The 13,333-nt window shown below is 32.2% G+C and overlaps 1 protein-coding gene across 1 annotated transcript in view; it reads left to right on the top strand.

Moving 5' to 3' along the window:
* LOC143920463 (homeobox protein B-H1-like) overlaps nt 1–13,333 on the top strand; it is a 48,080-nt gene that overhangs the window by 18,004 nt on the left and 16,743 nt on the right. The window lies entirely within an intron of this gene.

Below are 13,333 nucleotides of genomic sequence, written 5' to 3'. Positions count from 1 at the left end.
AGCCCAAAAAGAGCCTACTTGGCGAGCACTGATGTACAAAGCTTGGTGGTTGCGTTAATTTTAACCACCGAAAGGTTGCCGGGTTTGATCTATGAATCCCAAATACGAATATTCTAATACTTTTTATACGAACTTATTTTTTTTATTTTCAATCTAAAGCACATTTAGTTCTATTTGATATTCCGGATAATAATTCTCTTAAAATTTTAATAATATTTTAATAAATTCTTAGAAATACAAATAAATAATTTAAAGCTACCGATATTCGATATTCGACATTCGAATATATTTGAATATTTGGGATCCCTCGTTTGATCCCGTGGGTTGACCTCGATTGAAAAGAATTTATTCGAAGTATTTCTGCAGTGCTGCTGGTCAGACGTGAATATTTGTGATTCACTTCATATCAGAGTCCAATTTATCTGATTTCATTGTTGAAATGTTTCCTCATCAAACCGGCAAAAACCATCCTACCCATTATGTCACCACTATTTGAATATGATTTCAAAATTAATATGTATATAAAATGAATATATGTAAAACTCGATAGCGGCAATATAAAAATTGGGTCCATCGGTTATGCCGCAATTTCCCAAAATGTAAAAAAAAGAAAAAGAAAATTCAGATCAAAGCTATTATTATTATCAACATCAAATGAAAAATTTAATCACGGTCTACAATATGTTCCCGGTCAATTATTTTGAATGTCCAAAAGGCAGTTCCTTTCATCGAGTGACTAAATAAAAACGTCAGAATGTATATATGTATGTATATACATATGTAGGAATAATACACACGTGTACGTGCGAGCAAGTGTATTGCGTGGCATTCGAAAGTGTGGAAACTCCACTAATTTGTTCCTAGGGCCTGTGTTAATTTACACGAGGTGGAGGTTTGGGGGAATGGGGAGGGGGTGGGTGGTTCACCAAATCCACCCACCACCCCCTGCCACTGAGCGGCCCAACCGTTCACCCTAACTCTGCGGCCACCGTTATCGGATAATTTCCATCAGGAGATCCTGGCGCAGGATAAAAACTATTTTACAAAACGCTCCAAAATGGTGCCGTGTAGCTATTTCTCGCTTGTTCGTTCGTTTTACGGCCGCCGACGTACACAAAGCCTATTCGAACCAAAGCCTCGTAAATAATTTACACATAAAATTTTCGCTTTTTATTATTGCGCTCTGTGTAGAGCTTTTCGGGGTAGGTGGGTGCGCGATAAGTCGCGCTTTGGCCAATTCATTTTCTTTTACTTATTATTATTATTTCGGGGTTTTTTTTTTGTTTAAGAAAAACTGTGAAGAAAAACGGGTACATTGTTATCGTCTGCTTCGCGTAATTTGTACACCAAACTATAAAACATGCTCAAATAAAACTCTCTTAAATTTCGGGGACAGATTGAGAGATTTCTTTATACGGATTTGAGCGATACATAACGGACTTGCTCTTTTTAACACTAAGTAGAAATAAATAATTTTTTTATTACCTTCACATAACTGTTCTTTCATAATAAACTTCAGACCTCTATAATAAATTCATTTTTAAATCTAATCAAGCTTTTGCCAAAAACCTAATAAAAATATTCTTTTTTTTACATACTCATATGTACATACATATAATACATCAACGTTTTTCTTTGAATTACTTTTTCAATACAATGTTTTCAGGGTTTTTACACAAGGTTCGTTTATACCAGTACATTTGAAGCCGGCAGCTGTACTGGTACATTGTCTGGCTCAATGTGTAGGTGTCGTATCCGAAACACCGGTAACCGACACGATCTATTCATACTAAACAACAGTACATGTCATCGAAACGTATCAAGCAGAACTGGCTTTATATTGTAATTGTGGAAATATTCACACATGACGTGATGTCAAAGTGGCGAGTGCACCCGTGTTAACAAAAATGCGCATGCGCATATGCATATATTCGGAAACGTCATATTGTGACAATATTGACCAAAGCAAGCAATATTGCGCCATATCGTCGCGCTCTGTAGTGTATATGTGAGCATATTTTACCTTACACTCGTCCAAAACATGTATGAACGTGCTGAAAACGGACAGTGCTGTATAGTTTGAATAGAAGTAGTCTTTTCCGTGCATTGCTGTGCCTAGCTTTTGACGTGCAGTGCTGGATAATTTCATACATAGTGCATATAATTTGGAATGTTGCCTTTTCAACTTTTAGTTTGGTATAGAAAATAATTAAAATGATCCAAAAACATATCCACTACTTTTTATAACCTTCTGGTGTCAATAGAAAAAAAATACGGAGAAAATATTGTGTTGACCTATTCCAATGATTTTTCAAACATTTACGATTTTGTATATGTAATATATCCAAATCAATGTAATATAGCCAAAATTAAATAAAATAAGGTGTTTTAGTTGAATTAAAAAAAGGCAAATAGACACATATACGAATAAAATATAAATAAATCAACAATGATAAATAGACACAATTTAAATTCTTCTAAGGAAATATCACATTTGTAAATTCAAATCGGGTTAAACGTTATTTATATGCATTTTGTACCGTTTGCGAATAAATTCTACATACATAAACTTTTTTACGTACTTTTTTTTTAGTGTAATATAATATAAATAAACTAATTTCGCAACTAACTCACCCGTAAACGTCCTCACACATGCAAAGCTTTCGTTAAACATTTTCAATAATATTACTACATACATATATATTTTTTAAATATCACATATCGGAGAATAAATAACGGCAGCAAGGTGTACACATACATAAGTTTCTACAACGACCGGTGGCAAATTAGAAAAATGACCGTAGAAAAAGGGCATTACTGCGTGGTTAGATTACCACCCCATATTGTACAGTCGACGCGATGCTAAATTTCACTCACCCTAAATTAAAAACGGAATGAAACAACAACATAACAAATACATAAATTTCAATGATTAAACAATGAACTTCAACAGGCCATGTCGAAGATAAAAATCCTGCATCTTCTTCCTGAAATTTAATATTATTAATAAGTATTGCTTTACAAATACTATGCATGTATGCATGTATGTATATGTTGACCATTTTTGAGTGAATTTCAATTGAATTTTATTTATTTATTAATTAGACGAATTATTTTTCGCCTCGTTTTAGCTGTACGAAAGCCCGTAGTTTAACATATTGCCCACTCTTCGCAGATTACGAATCTCGTAGCGGTAATTTAGATCGTAGGCACGCTAGCCCGACCAAACGCTACGATATACATTATTGTACGATTCGGCCAACAAACACACACATCATATTTACACACGTTTTATCTCGACGCTGATTTTCGATAGCCGACTACTAATGCCACATCGACAGCAAATTGATTATGCCATTAATTATTCATTAACTAGCCCAAAGTAATGATAACAATGAGCGAACATATTTATTGACCTATGTACGAATAAACTTCATAAGCTGTGAACCACATTGTACGTACATACATACATACATTCACAATATATTACTTTCAGTATAATATTATAGTTTGTGGGTGTAATAATTTCTACCGATAAGTACGTATGTATGGGGTTTTTTCCCATTCGTGTCGTATCAGCAATACCATCGGCTCATGCTTTTGATTTGATCCACACCAGATTGTGGAATTAACTGAGTTGTTCTAAAGCGCGTAATTCGTGGTGATAATGAGCCGATAGAGGCGAACAAAATATCCAATTATACACAGTAAAGTAACGCAATGCAGTTTGCAAGTGTGTGGGAAGATTGTAATAATTGAATATTTATTACAAAATTTTACGAAATTAATTGCACTCGGCGTAATATACGTCTTTCTCTACAACAAGGAGATAGAACGAGGGAGAGTGAGCTTGTTGCGAAATTTTACGACCGTTAGTTTTGCCGTAGATTGTGAGATAATTTACAGCCAGCGGAACATATCGTGAACTTTGACCGTGCTAGAAAATTTTTCTCTACAATTCTATGAATTTAATTCTTCTGTTGTTAATGCTCTATTACGAATAAAAAAAACCAACGGAATGGAACAGTTTTTAAGTCAGTAAACTCATTACCGAAAGATTAGCGATTAAAATCTCAGTAGGTATAGAAAAGAGTTTAATAGCCTTTTTTGATTTTATTTTTTAAATTCAAAATAATTAAATATTATTTATTGACTGAAATTTATCAGATCCAAAGCTAAGACATCTCCCACAGACGTATGTACAATGTATGTATGTACATATATCGAAGCATAGAAACTATTAAAAAATTTTTATTTATTTATTTTTAATTTTAAATAATAATCTATGTAAGTACTTATACATTCAAAAATTTAACCAAAATTAATTAAAAAAATGTACATGTAGTCAATGTAATGTAATATAGTACATATGTATAATATGTACATATATGCGATGAAAATCATAGTCTAGATTGAAATCTGTCGCATTTATACTAACTTATGGAAATAAGTATTTAAACCAATGTTTTATTGCTAGCTTTTGTTATTACTATAGATTTTTTTGTCCAAAAAAAGAAATAAAATAATACATCAACCCGATTTTTGGATAAATACATTCTGATCTCCAAATCCAAATAGAATATCTATTGTAAAATCTACTTGTTTTTATGTGAAACAAATAGGGATGGGAAACCAGTTTATATAATAATATTTTTATTTTGAAGTGCAATTATAGATATCTATAAATCGTTTCTGAATACAAGCGTTCCTTTCCTCAAATCATAAAACCACACACATATGTACATACAAACCCCAATAATATCAACTTACATCTCAACCACCACGCGTGATTTTTAGGATACACACGAAATGCCTTTCTGTCTTTCGTTTTCACTTTAAGGCATTGGGGAGGTAGGAGGGCAAGGAGGTGGCAATTAAATAAGGCAGGTGCGTGCTCTCTCCACGGGGGTAGGTGTTTAGGAAGGGAAGCGTTGTGTTACGACCGCACTCTTTGTATTTCGAGGGTGGACCGTGGGGGTGTATGGGGGGGGGGGGTTTGAACAGGAAGAGCGTGATTTCACATAGAACATGTAAATTTTACATCGTTTGTGTAATAGGTCGCAACGGGTGAGTATGGGGGCTGGTGTAAAATACTTGTAGAGTCCATGTGTGTGTGTGTGTGTCTAAAGTGGAAATTAGATTTTAAATTAGGTTTTTTCCAGAGGGTTGATGGTGATAATCATCGAGCCGGGAAAAACGGAATGAAACGATCGTTAATTAGATACGCACACAATCGTATTGAGACTTTATACCTAAACGATTTCGTATACATTTCTTTATAGGGGAACAGTTGAATTATTTTCCACAAAGATTTAAAAAAAAATCGAATAATATAATTTATTATATATAAAATAATTTCATTTGATACATTAAATTTTGCTATGTATTTGACAAATAGATATATCTATCACACATACATACATACAAGAGTTAAAATGAAAGTGCAAAATCGTTCGACTTATATAGTCGAATCCACAAATGTATACGATTGGTATTTATTATTATTGAATAAATTAATTTGCCGGTTGGTGTGAGTGCGGCTTTATCGTGCCAGTAATGATGCATTTTAATGAGCTCGTGCTCGAACGTTCGAGCACGAAAATCGTAAGATCTAATATTGTACAATAGTATAATAATAACAGTTTGATAATCGTGTGTCCCGAAGTTGCGTGTTTTACATATTATTATTACGAATCGCCAAAAAATTGAGACAATTAACCGTAAAAACGGTAAGAAACACCCCCTTATAACTCTACCCCCACCCGTTCTCCTTCTTTTGCCTTTTGACATTTAAGTCGTAAATTAAAGTTGACATAATTCGCTTTTCCTTTTATTTCTCGCCGGAAAACGGTTCGAATTGATCGTGTTGTTTTTCTTTTTATTTTTTGCAAAACACAGCGATTAACTTTAAAGTGAAACGAAGTGCAATCGTGAAAAGACAAAATATTCAATTGATATTTCAAATTTGAAATATATACATACATACTTAATACACAACTGTAATAATAATGAAATATACAATATAATAACGAAAGTTAAAAACGTTTAGCGATAAGCTTTAGAGCGCTTTAGGGCAACTTGAAAATAAATAAATCTTGATTAATGGAGTAATCAAGCTACATATAATCGGATGTATCTATGTATATTATATTTTTTGTTAATTTCAAAACATTCATCGGAATTAGCGTAGATAGACCGCCTTAGAGTTGAGAAACCGAACGAAATGCATTAAAACGGCAAAAAGAAGTCTTACGCAAAAATTCGCACATTAGAATGTAAATCAATTAACATGATAGTACATTAATATGTAATTGAACAGATAGACACATGTATAATAAAACTCAATAAATAAAAAAACACGTCGAACGCATTAAATAAAATGCAACCACGACTTAAATCCGACGGAAGGGGGGAGTGAGGGGGGGAGGGTACGATAAAAATAATATAAAAAATGAAAAAGATCGTAGTGCACGTTTTAATTCGCATTTACAGAGAGTTTGGTGTGTTAAACCAGTGCGACCTCGATATAGTGTTTACGCCGTAATGGAGCGCGCGTTTACGAAGAAATGGCGTGACGATGGCGATGGGGTTTTCGGCCATTTTTTCCTTCCCTTTTTTCGGGTGGAAATTGTTTTTCAGACGTGCCATTAGTTGGTCACGGTTATAGGCTTTCCACACATTCGTATAATTTGTGGAACAATTTCTTTCACATCGACTAATGGGGGAAAATAATACCCGCGAGCCGGGCCGCCATCATCGCATCGGACCATTGCCTTGTTTTTACACACACCTTACTATTTTTACTATTTATTTCATTTATATTCGCCTTTTTTTGACTTTGCCCTCCGTCGAATTTTTACTTAAACGTGAAATGTTTAAATAAATACGTTCTCACGCCGTAAAGCTACATATAAAAAGTATCGAGAGATGCGCTCAAATTACGCATGAAATCTACATGAATGCTTCAAAAGCTCAATTATTATAATAGTCGTTTCAATTTATATTGTTATTTAAAATGAGACACTTTGTCACGTACATATGAGCAATTATTATTACGTTTGACATTGAAGTAAGATCGTGCATTGTCTATACAAATCAACATTGTTATATGTGAATTTATGCCTAATTGTACATTTAATGCATATTTGTTTCATCTACATTAACGTTTGATTCCACAACGTATTGCATAGAATAATTATTATAATACTACTTCGTTACTTGTAAGGTTTGGAGAGTTCTAATTAAAATTAAATTAAATTAATTGAACTAAATAAAAACAATTTACTAACCATAATCTTCTATTACATATAGATGTTACAGTGATTTCAAATTAGCTGTGAAAGTATACTGGTGTTTTAGGGAATTCATATTCCGAATACTTTACATTTACTAATGGTACGTCTATTAATATTGTATGTTATTTTTCTACTTTCAACAAAAGTGTTTCGATATCTTCTACAGTACATAAATATTCAATCACATCAGAAGACCAATTTGATAATGTTAGAACAACTTTGCAGTTTGTCCAAATACAGCCTGATATGGGGACAGTTTGATTCCTAAATTTAATGGAATGCCCCTTTTTTCATAAATTTGATAATCCTCATTCCTTTCTTCCAATTGGTGCTGTTTCGATCTAGCATCCAAGTTGACAGCAATGTCCTGATTTGTGTGATATGCTTCCAACTAAGTCGGAGATAGTATACTTTCACTGAGGAATACAGATTCACTGTAAAATATATACATAGATGTTATAGAGTTTATCCACTATGCAAATTTGCAGTTTTCAATTAAGAAAAGCTTCTAAAAAGCAACGTCGGCCAATTAAAAAGTGTCACATTTTATCACTATATCCCAATAAAAAACGAATTCGACACCATACAGTTTGAGAATCGGTGTAATTTACTAGCGCACAGTCAAAGTAATCCATGTTAAGTGTCATTCCTTAAGTTAATTCGTGGTAAAGTGCCACGCGAAAGTAATCAAAACACGCCATTTACAAATTAGTAAATACACACATACACACACACGTATTTAACACACACACACACGCAAATGTTAAAAAATTCAGCATTAGAAATGCAACGATGGGGTTAACCTTTATTTTAACCCGTTAAACACGCGTTAAACGTTGAAGTAATAATCGCTCACTACAAACCTTGTTAGTACTACTCGCATGTAAATAAATACACCTAATTAAAATTCTAATTTCAAATGAATATTTAAAATATTATAATACAACATTCACGCGACCGAATTTCCGTATATATGTACATATGTATCTTCATATGTACATATAAATACACAAAATGGAAATTATAATTAAAACTAGCCGAATTGGATTCGCAAAAATATTCAAATTAAAAATCGCGAATCGACAATTCAGCCGAATTTTTGAGCCATGCGATTTAAATTAAACAGGAAATCAATTTTCGCCGTTTGACTTCCGTACACAGATATGTAATTAGTACACAATTTTTTTTCAATTTTCGTTGTAAATAATATCTATTATAATATACGTATATATTTTTAAATAATAATAGTCGCGTGAAACCATTCAAGTGATTCGTCAATTACGCGCGCGGTTCACTTTTCGTCGGGTGTTTGAGGCTCTTGAGGATGTTGCGGTCGCTTGTGGTCGCTCATATCACGCATGAGGTCCTTCTTTGCGAGGATCAAGACCTCTTGTGACCTCATTCGTACCCTAAGTAGCCTTTCCTTGGGTCGTTTTGCTCGCTTCGGTGGCCGCAAGACGAGGCACTTGTAAAGCTTCACAGTGCGTGCGCGTTGAATGTCACTTTTCACGTATCGTGCTTATGCAAATTAATTAAAACGTTATAATATTTAAGAAAAAATATAGTCAGAGATACGTTTAACTGATATGCAAAATAAAATTTTAATTCATATGATAAAAAGTTGATCCTTTTTTTTTTGTTGAAAAATGTGCACTCAGTACAAAATTATTCATAGATCAACCATATCTGTATTTTGTTCTATTAACTGAATTACATATGTACATACTATTATTATAATTGTATTAAAATATGTATATATATATATATATATATATATATATATATATATATAGTGCACAAAAGCTATTATGATAGTTCAACAGTAAATCAGAGTAGCAAAAAGTTGAAAATTTCTCAGTAAACACTCATTGAACTGAAACAATATTAGACGCAGAAAAAAAACAGATATAGTAAAAATTATAAAGAAAATTAGCTTCAAATGACAACCCACTAATACTCTTATGTATTAAAAAAACCAAACCAAACTTTAATAATATTTCTAAAACTCTTATGTATTAAAAAAACCATTACGGTGCAGACTCACAGAGTGGTACGTGGCACTTTATTTTTATGTAGTTTTTCACATGCAAAAAAAAGCTAGCAGGCCTAATCTATACCGTCGCAATCCTTGGAAAAAAATCACCCCCTGGAGTGTTTGTGGTGATTTTTTTCCAAGGATTGACATAGGTTTGGAAGAGATACTAATATTTGAAGAAATATATATGAGAAACTTAATAAACGAAATAAAAATATCATACGAATTAACAATGATATGAAGATACGCCTATCACAGCTGGAAACTACGAGCACGCATCGTGCCACACTCTCGAGTATGTTATTATCATTAGGTATTCGAATATGTAAAAGTAGGAAATATTGTGTTGTATTATATGAAAATTTGATATTAACCAAATTGTTGTTGAAAGTAAAATATTTATAGATATGCAAAGTCTTCTATAGTTAATATTTTAATATTTTAAACGGAAAATTTTATTAAATTTGGTTATATCATATAATATTATGTTTGTATGTGCGTATGTCTGCATGATCATACATATAGAATCAAAATATATTTAATGCCTTCATATGTAAGGACTAAATTAATGTACACGTAAAAAAAATCTAAATATGAGCCGTTGTATTTGAAATTGGCGGAATTCCAATTTTCAGTTCCAAAAACACTATTTCTGTTTAACTTATTCATAAATTGTTATCACTTATTTTAATTCGATGTGTCTAGAATCTCGGAAAAGCAGAATAAACGTATAACAGGTCACCGATATTTTTAAATATTGTTAAACGCAATACATTACATATATTTAATGTTTTGCGAAATATTTCTCGAAATGAAGAAAAATGGACTTCTATCACTTTCAAATATAGCGGCCCATATTACATCGATTAGTTATACAAAAATGTCTGTAAAATGAAATATTGATTAAAGTTTTCCTTGTACGATATTATAACAATGTATATTATTTTAACTGCAGTCCCGCAGTTTAAATAATATGCAGTCCAGGAATATCATTATCGGCATTCAAACAAAACTTTTTGTCGACTGTATCATTGTTAAATTGGTAGCATTTAAACGGGACGAAATAGAATAAACAGAGTGAAAATAGTCGAGTTTTTCCATCCCATTTCACGGATTTGCGGCCGATTGTTATTTTAAATGGTGGCCGATGACGCAACATGGCGTTCGAGGAACTTTTTTTCCTCTACCCCTCGATCTCTCGATATCTTCACGCACGTACACACCACAGACACGAAACAAATAAAAATTCGTATTGTTTTTATTCGGATTCGATTCTGTTTACACAGCCTTTTTATTGTGTGGGTAAAACGCTCGAATCGAGGACCCTCACACTTGCATACAATCGAGCAAGACGAATCTAAAACGACCGAAACAATAGATGGATCGTTTGATTGATATGACATCACCATATACGTATGCAGAAACACTTATAAAACATAAAAGGATGAAGAGTGACACTGATGTGTTTATCGCATTTGTATTATTGACCTTTCGTAAATATGCAAAATCAGAGAAAACAACATACCAGGTGAAATCAAAAGATCGTGTGGGATTAACAACCTTCTTCTTTATATATTATACATACATAGAGAATTTTTTAAAAAGAAAACATTTGGTTATATTTTTTTTGTAAGCGAACACGTTTTAGAAAGCCTACACACAATACAGCGTGCACACATTCCGAGAGAAGTATATACATATATTATACAATCAGTAGGAACGTGCATTTGTATGACAATAAAATACCCGAGTATCAAAAGACCATCGTCTACCTCTCTCCCCAGGATAAATCTACCCTAGCCGTATTCCAAATCAGCACACGAGATGATTTGTGTGGCAACGAACCGGTTGACATTATATTAAATTCGTTTGCGATTCGCTGAAGTGGTTGAAAACGACATTATTGTATCTTAATCCCTATCGCGTATTCCACCAATGAATTTTGAGCTATTTCGTTAAATGAAAACCTTTTTTTCACACCGTTGAAAAATAGCTGTCAAAAGAGCATACATAAACAAATTTTAATATAATACTAAATATATACATATGTATGTATACAAACGTATTATTGAATCGTTGCATACATTCAGTATTGGCTCGCGTTCAATACGGTAAAACGTTTTCGCGATTTTTCATCCGATTTTCATGTGTCGAAAAATGTATGCAAATAATTTACATCGTTTATGTATAATTTGAATATGAAACATTTCGAAAATGCGCACAGTCATAATGTTGTTTATCGTTTATTCAATCGAATCAATCACCTTCACATATTGACCGTTTTTTAATACCGAGCGATTTATTTTTATACACAGATCATTTACGAGTATGAAGTAGCAACTAATTTTGACTTAAGTTTTGACATTCACCTGAGTTTACAATACTAAATTTTACTTTTAATCACTGGTAAAAATATGATACCTATACCTTTAACCAGGGCCGACTAGAGGGGGGGGGGGGTTAAGTTCCAGGACCAGGACTACTCGAGGGGCCCCTTGTCAGGACATCAAATAGACCGATATTGATATTATATACTATTCTACATAAAATACATGTATTTAATGCTAGATAAATTTACTACTTTTCGTCCCAAGCATTCTTTGTATTCATGTGAAATCGTACCTGTTCTATTATACTTTCTTATTCAATTATTTAAAAAAAATAGCAACCAACATGTACAATGTAATATTCTAATAGTTCCGATACATTTTTGGCATATTAAAATATACATCTATAAGCCTTTTTTTAGTTTGTCATAAGGCCCTAATTATAGTTGGATATTTACATATTAGATATAACCATAGTTGGATATGTACATATGTATTTACTAATTATACTTACTATGTACGTAAAAATATGAAAACTCGATTGGTTTTTTATGATAAATAATTTAAAAATGAATAATAAACTCCGATAATTTAAGGTTTCCATACGTCCCGTTTTGGCCGAGACAGTCCCGTTTTTTACGTGCTTTGCGTTCATCCCGTCGATTTCGTAAAACTATTTGATTTGTCCCATTTTTCCGTCCACTGATGCACAGAAGAATTTTATTTTACATACATATATTTCCATATTTTTCCTTTTTTTGCCAAATCAATTTGTTTCCGGAATACAAATTTTTGCATATAATATTTTGAATACTATATTCATTTTAAAGAAACATTCAAATATTTTGTTGCGCGATTTATTTTACATGTTTGTGAAAATAAAATCGCTTTGTGCTATTATTTTCATCATGGTTATTTTTAAATAGCCGCAAAATACAATATCATATTATATATACATAATCTTGTTTTATATTTAATTTTCCTCTTATATGTATATAATTTTGGCCATTAAAGAAACCGAGAATATCTTTATGGAAATTTTGTAGTTATTTTATTTGTTAATAGTATTATAATAATTTCTTAACAATATTAATGGTTATTTGAGGGAAAAATTCATAAAATTTTTGGACGTGCATCACATTTTTTTCATAAGGGTGGGGGGGACAATTATTTTGCGGAACGTCCCGTTTTGAGTCCTGGGAATTATGGTCACCCTATCTTATATGCTTAATTGACTTATTTAAAATTTTATCAAGAAACTTAAATTATTAACTTGAAAATTGTCTTGTATATTTGCATATTCTATGTAAATAATTAAACCAATTAAAGCTGATTATATGATCCCCTTATTCAAGTAAATTGGTGTGATTAGAAATATTTATTTCGAGTAATATAATGAATACATATATAAAATATGTATAAATTTCTATGTCAATGACCACAAAATCTAATAATATATGATTCCATAGATTCGTTGTTTACTTGATTAATTTTTCTCCCCAAAAAATTATGTCCGCAGGAAAAATCTAAATAGCTAATCATCCCCAAAATTTACCCAAGTTTTCCGTGAGCGTAAAATAAACAGAGTGACATTTATTTGTGTAGTAATACATCGTTTGCTCACAAGTGTTGACACACAAACTCAGCAACGCCAACAAGCGTATTACGACTGTCAA

This window comes from Arctopsyche grandis, chromosome 12 (genome assembly GCF_051622035.1).
Source record: "Arctopsyche grandis isolate Sample6627 chromosome 12, ASM5162203v2, whole genome shotgun sequence".
Lineage (NCBI taxonomy): Eukaryota > Metazoa > Arthropoda > Insecta > Trichoptera > Hydropsychidae > Arctopsyche > Arctopsyche grandis.
The sequence above is the reverse complement of the archived record's forward strand: the minus strand, read 5'-3'. Positions and strand labels throughout refer to the sequence as shown.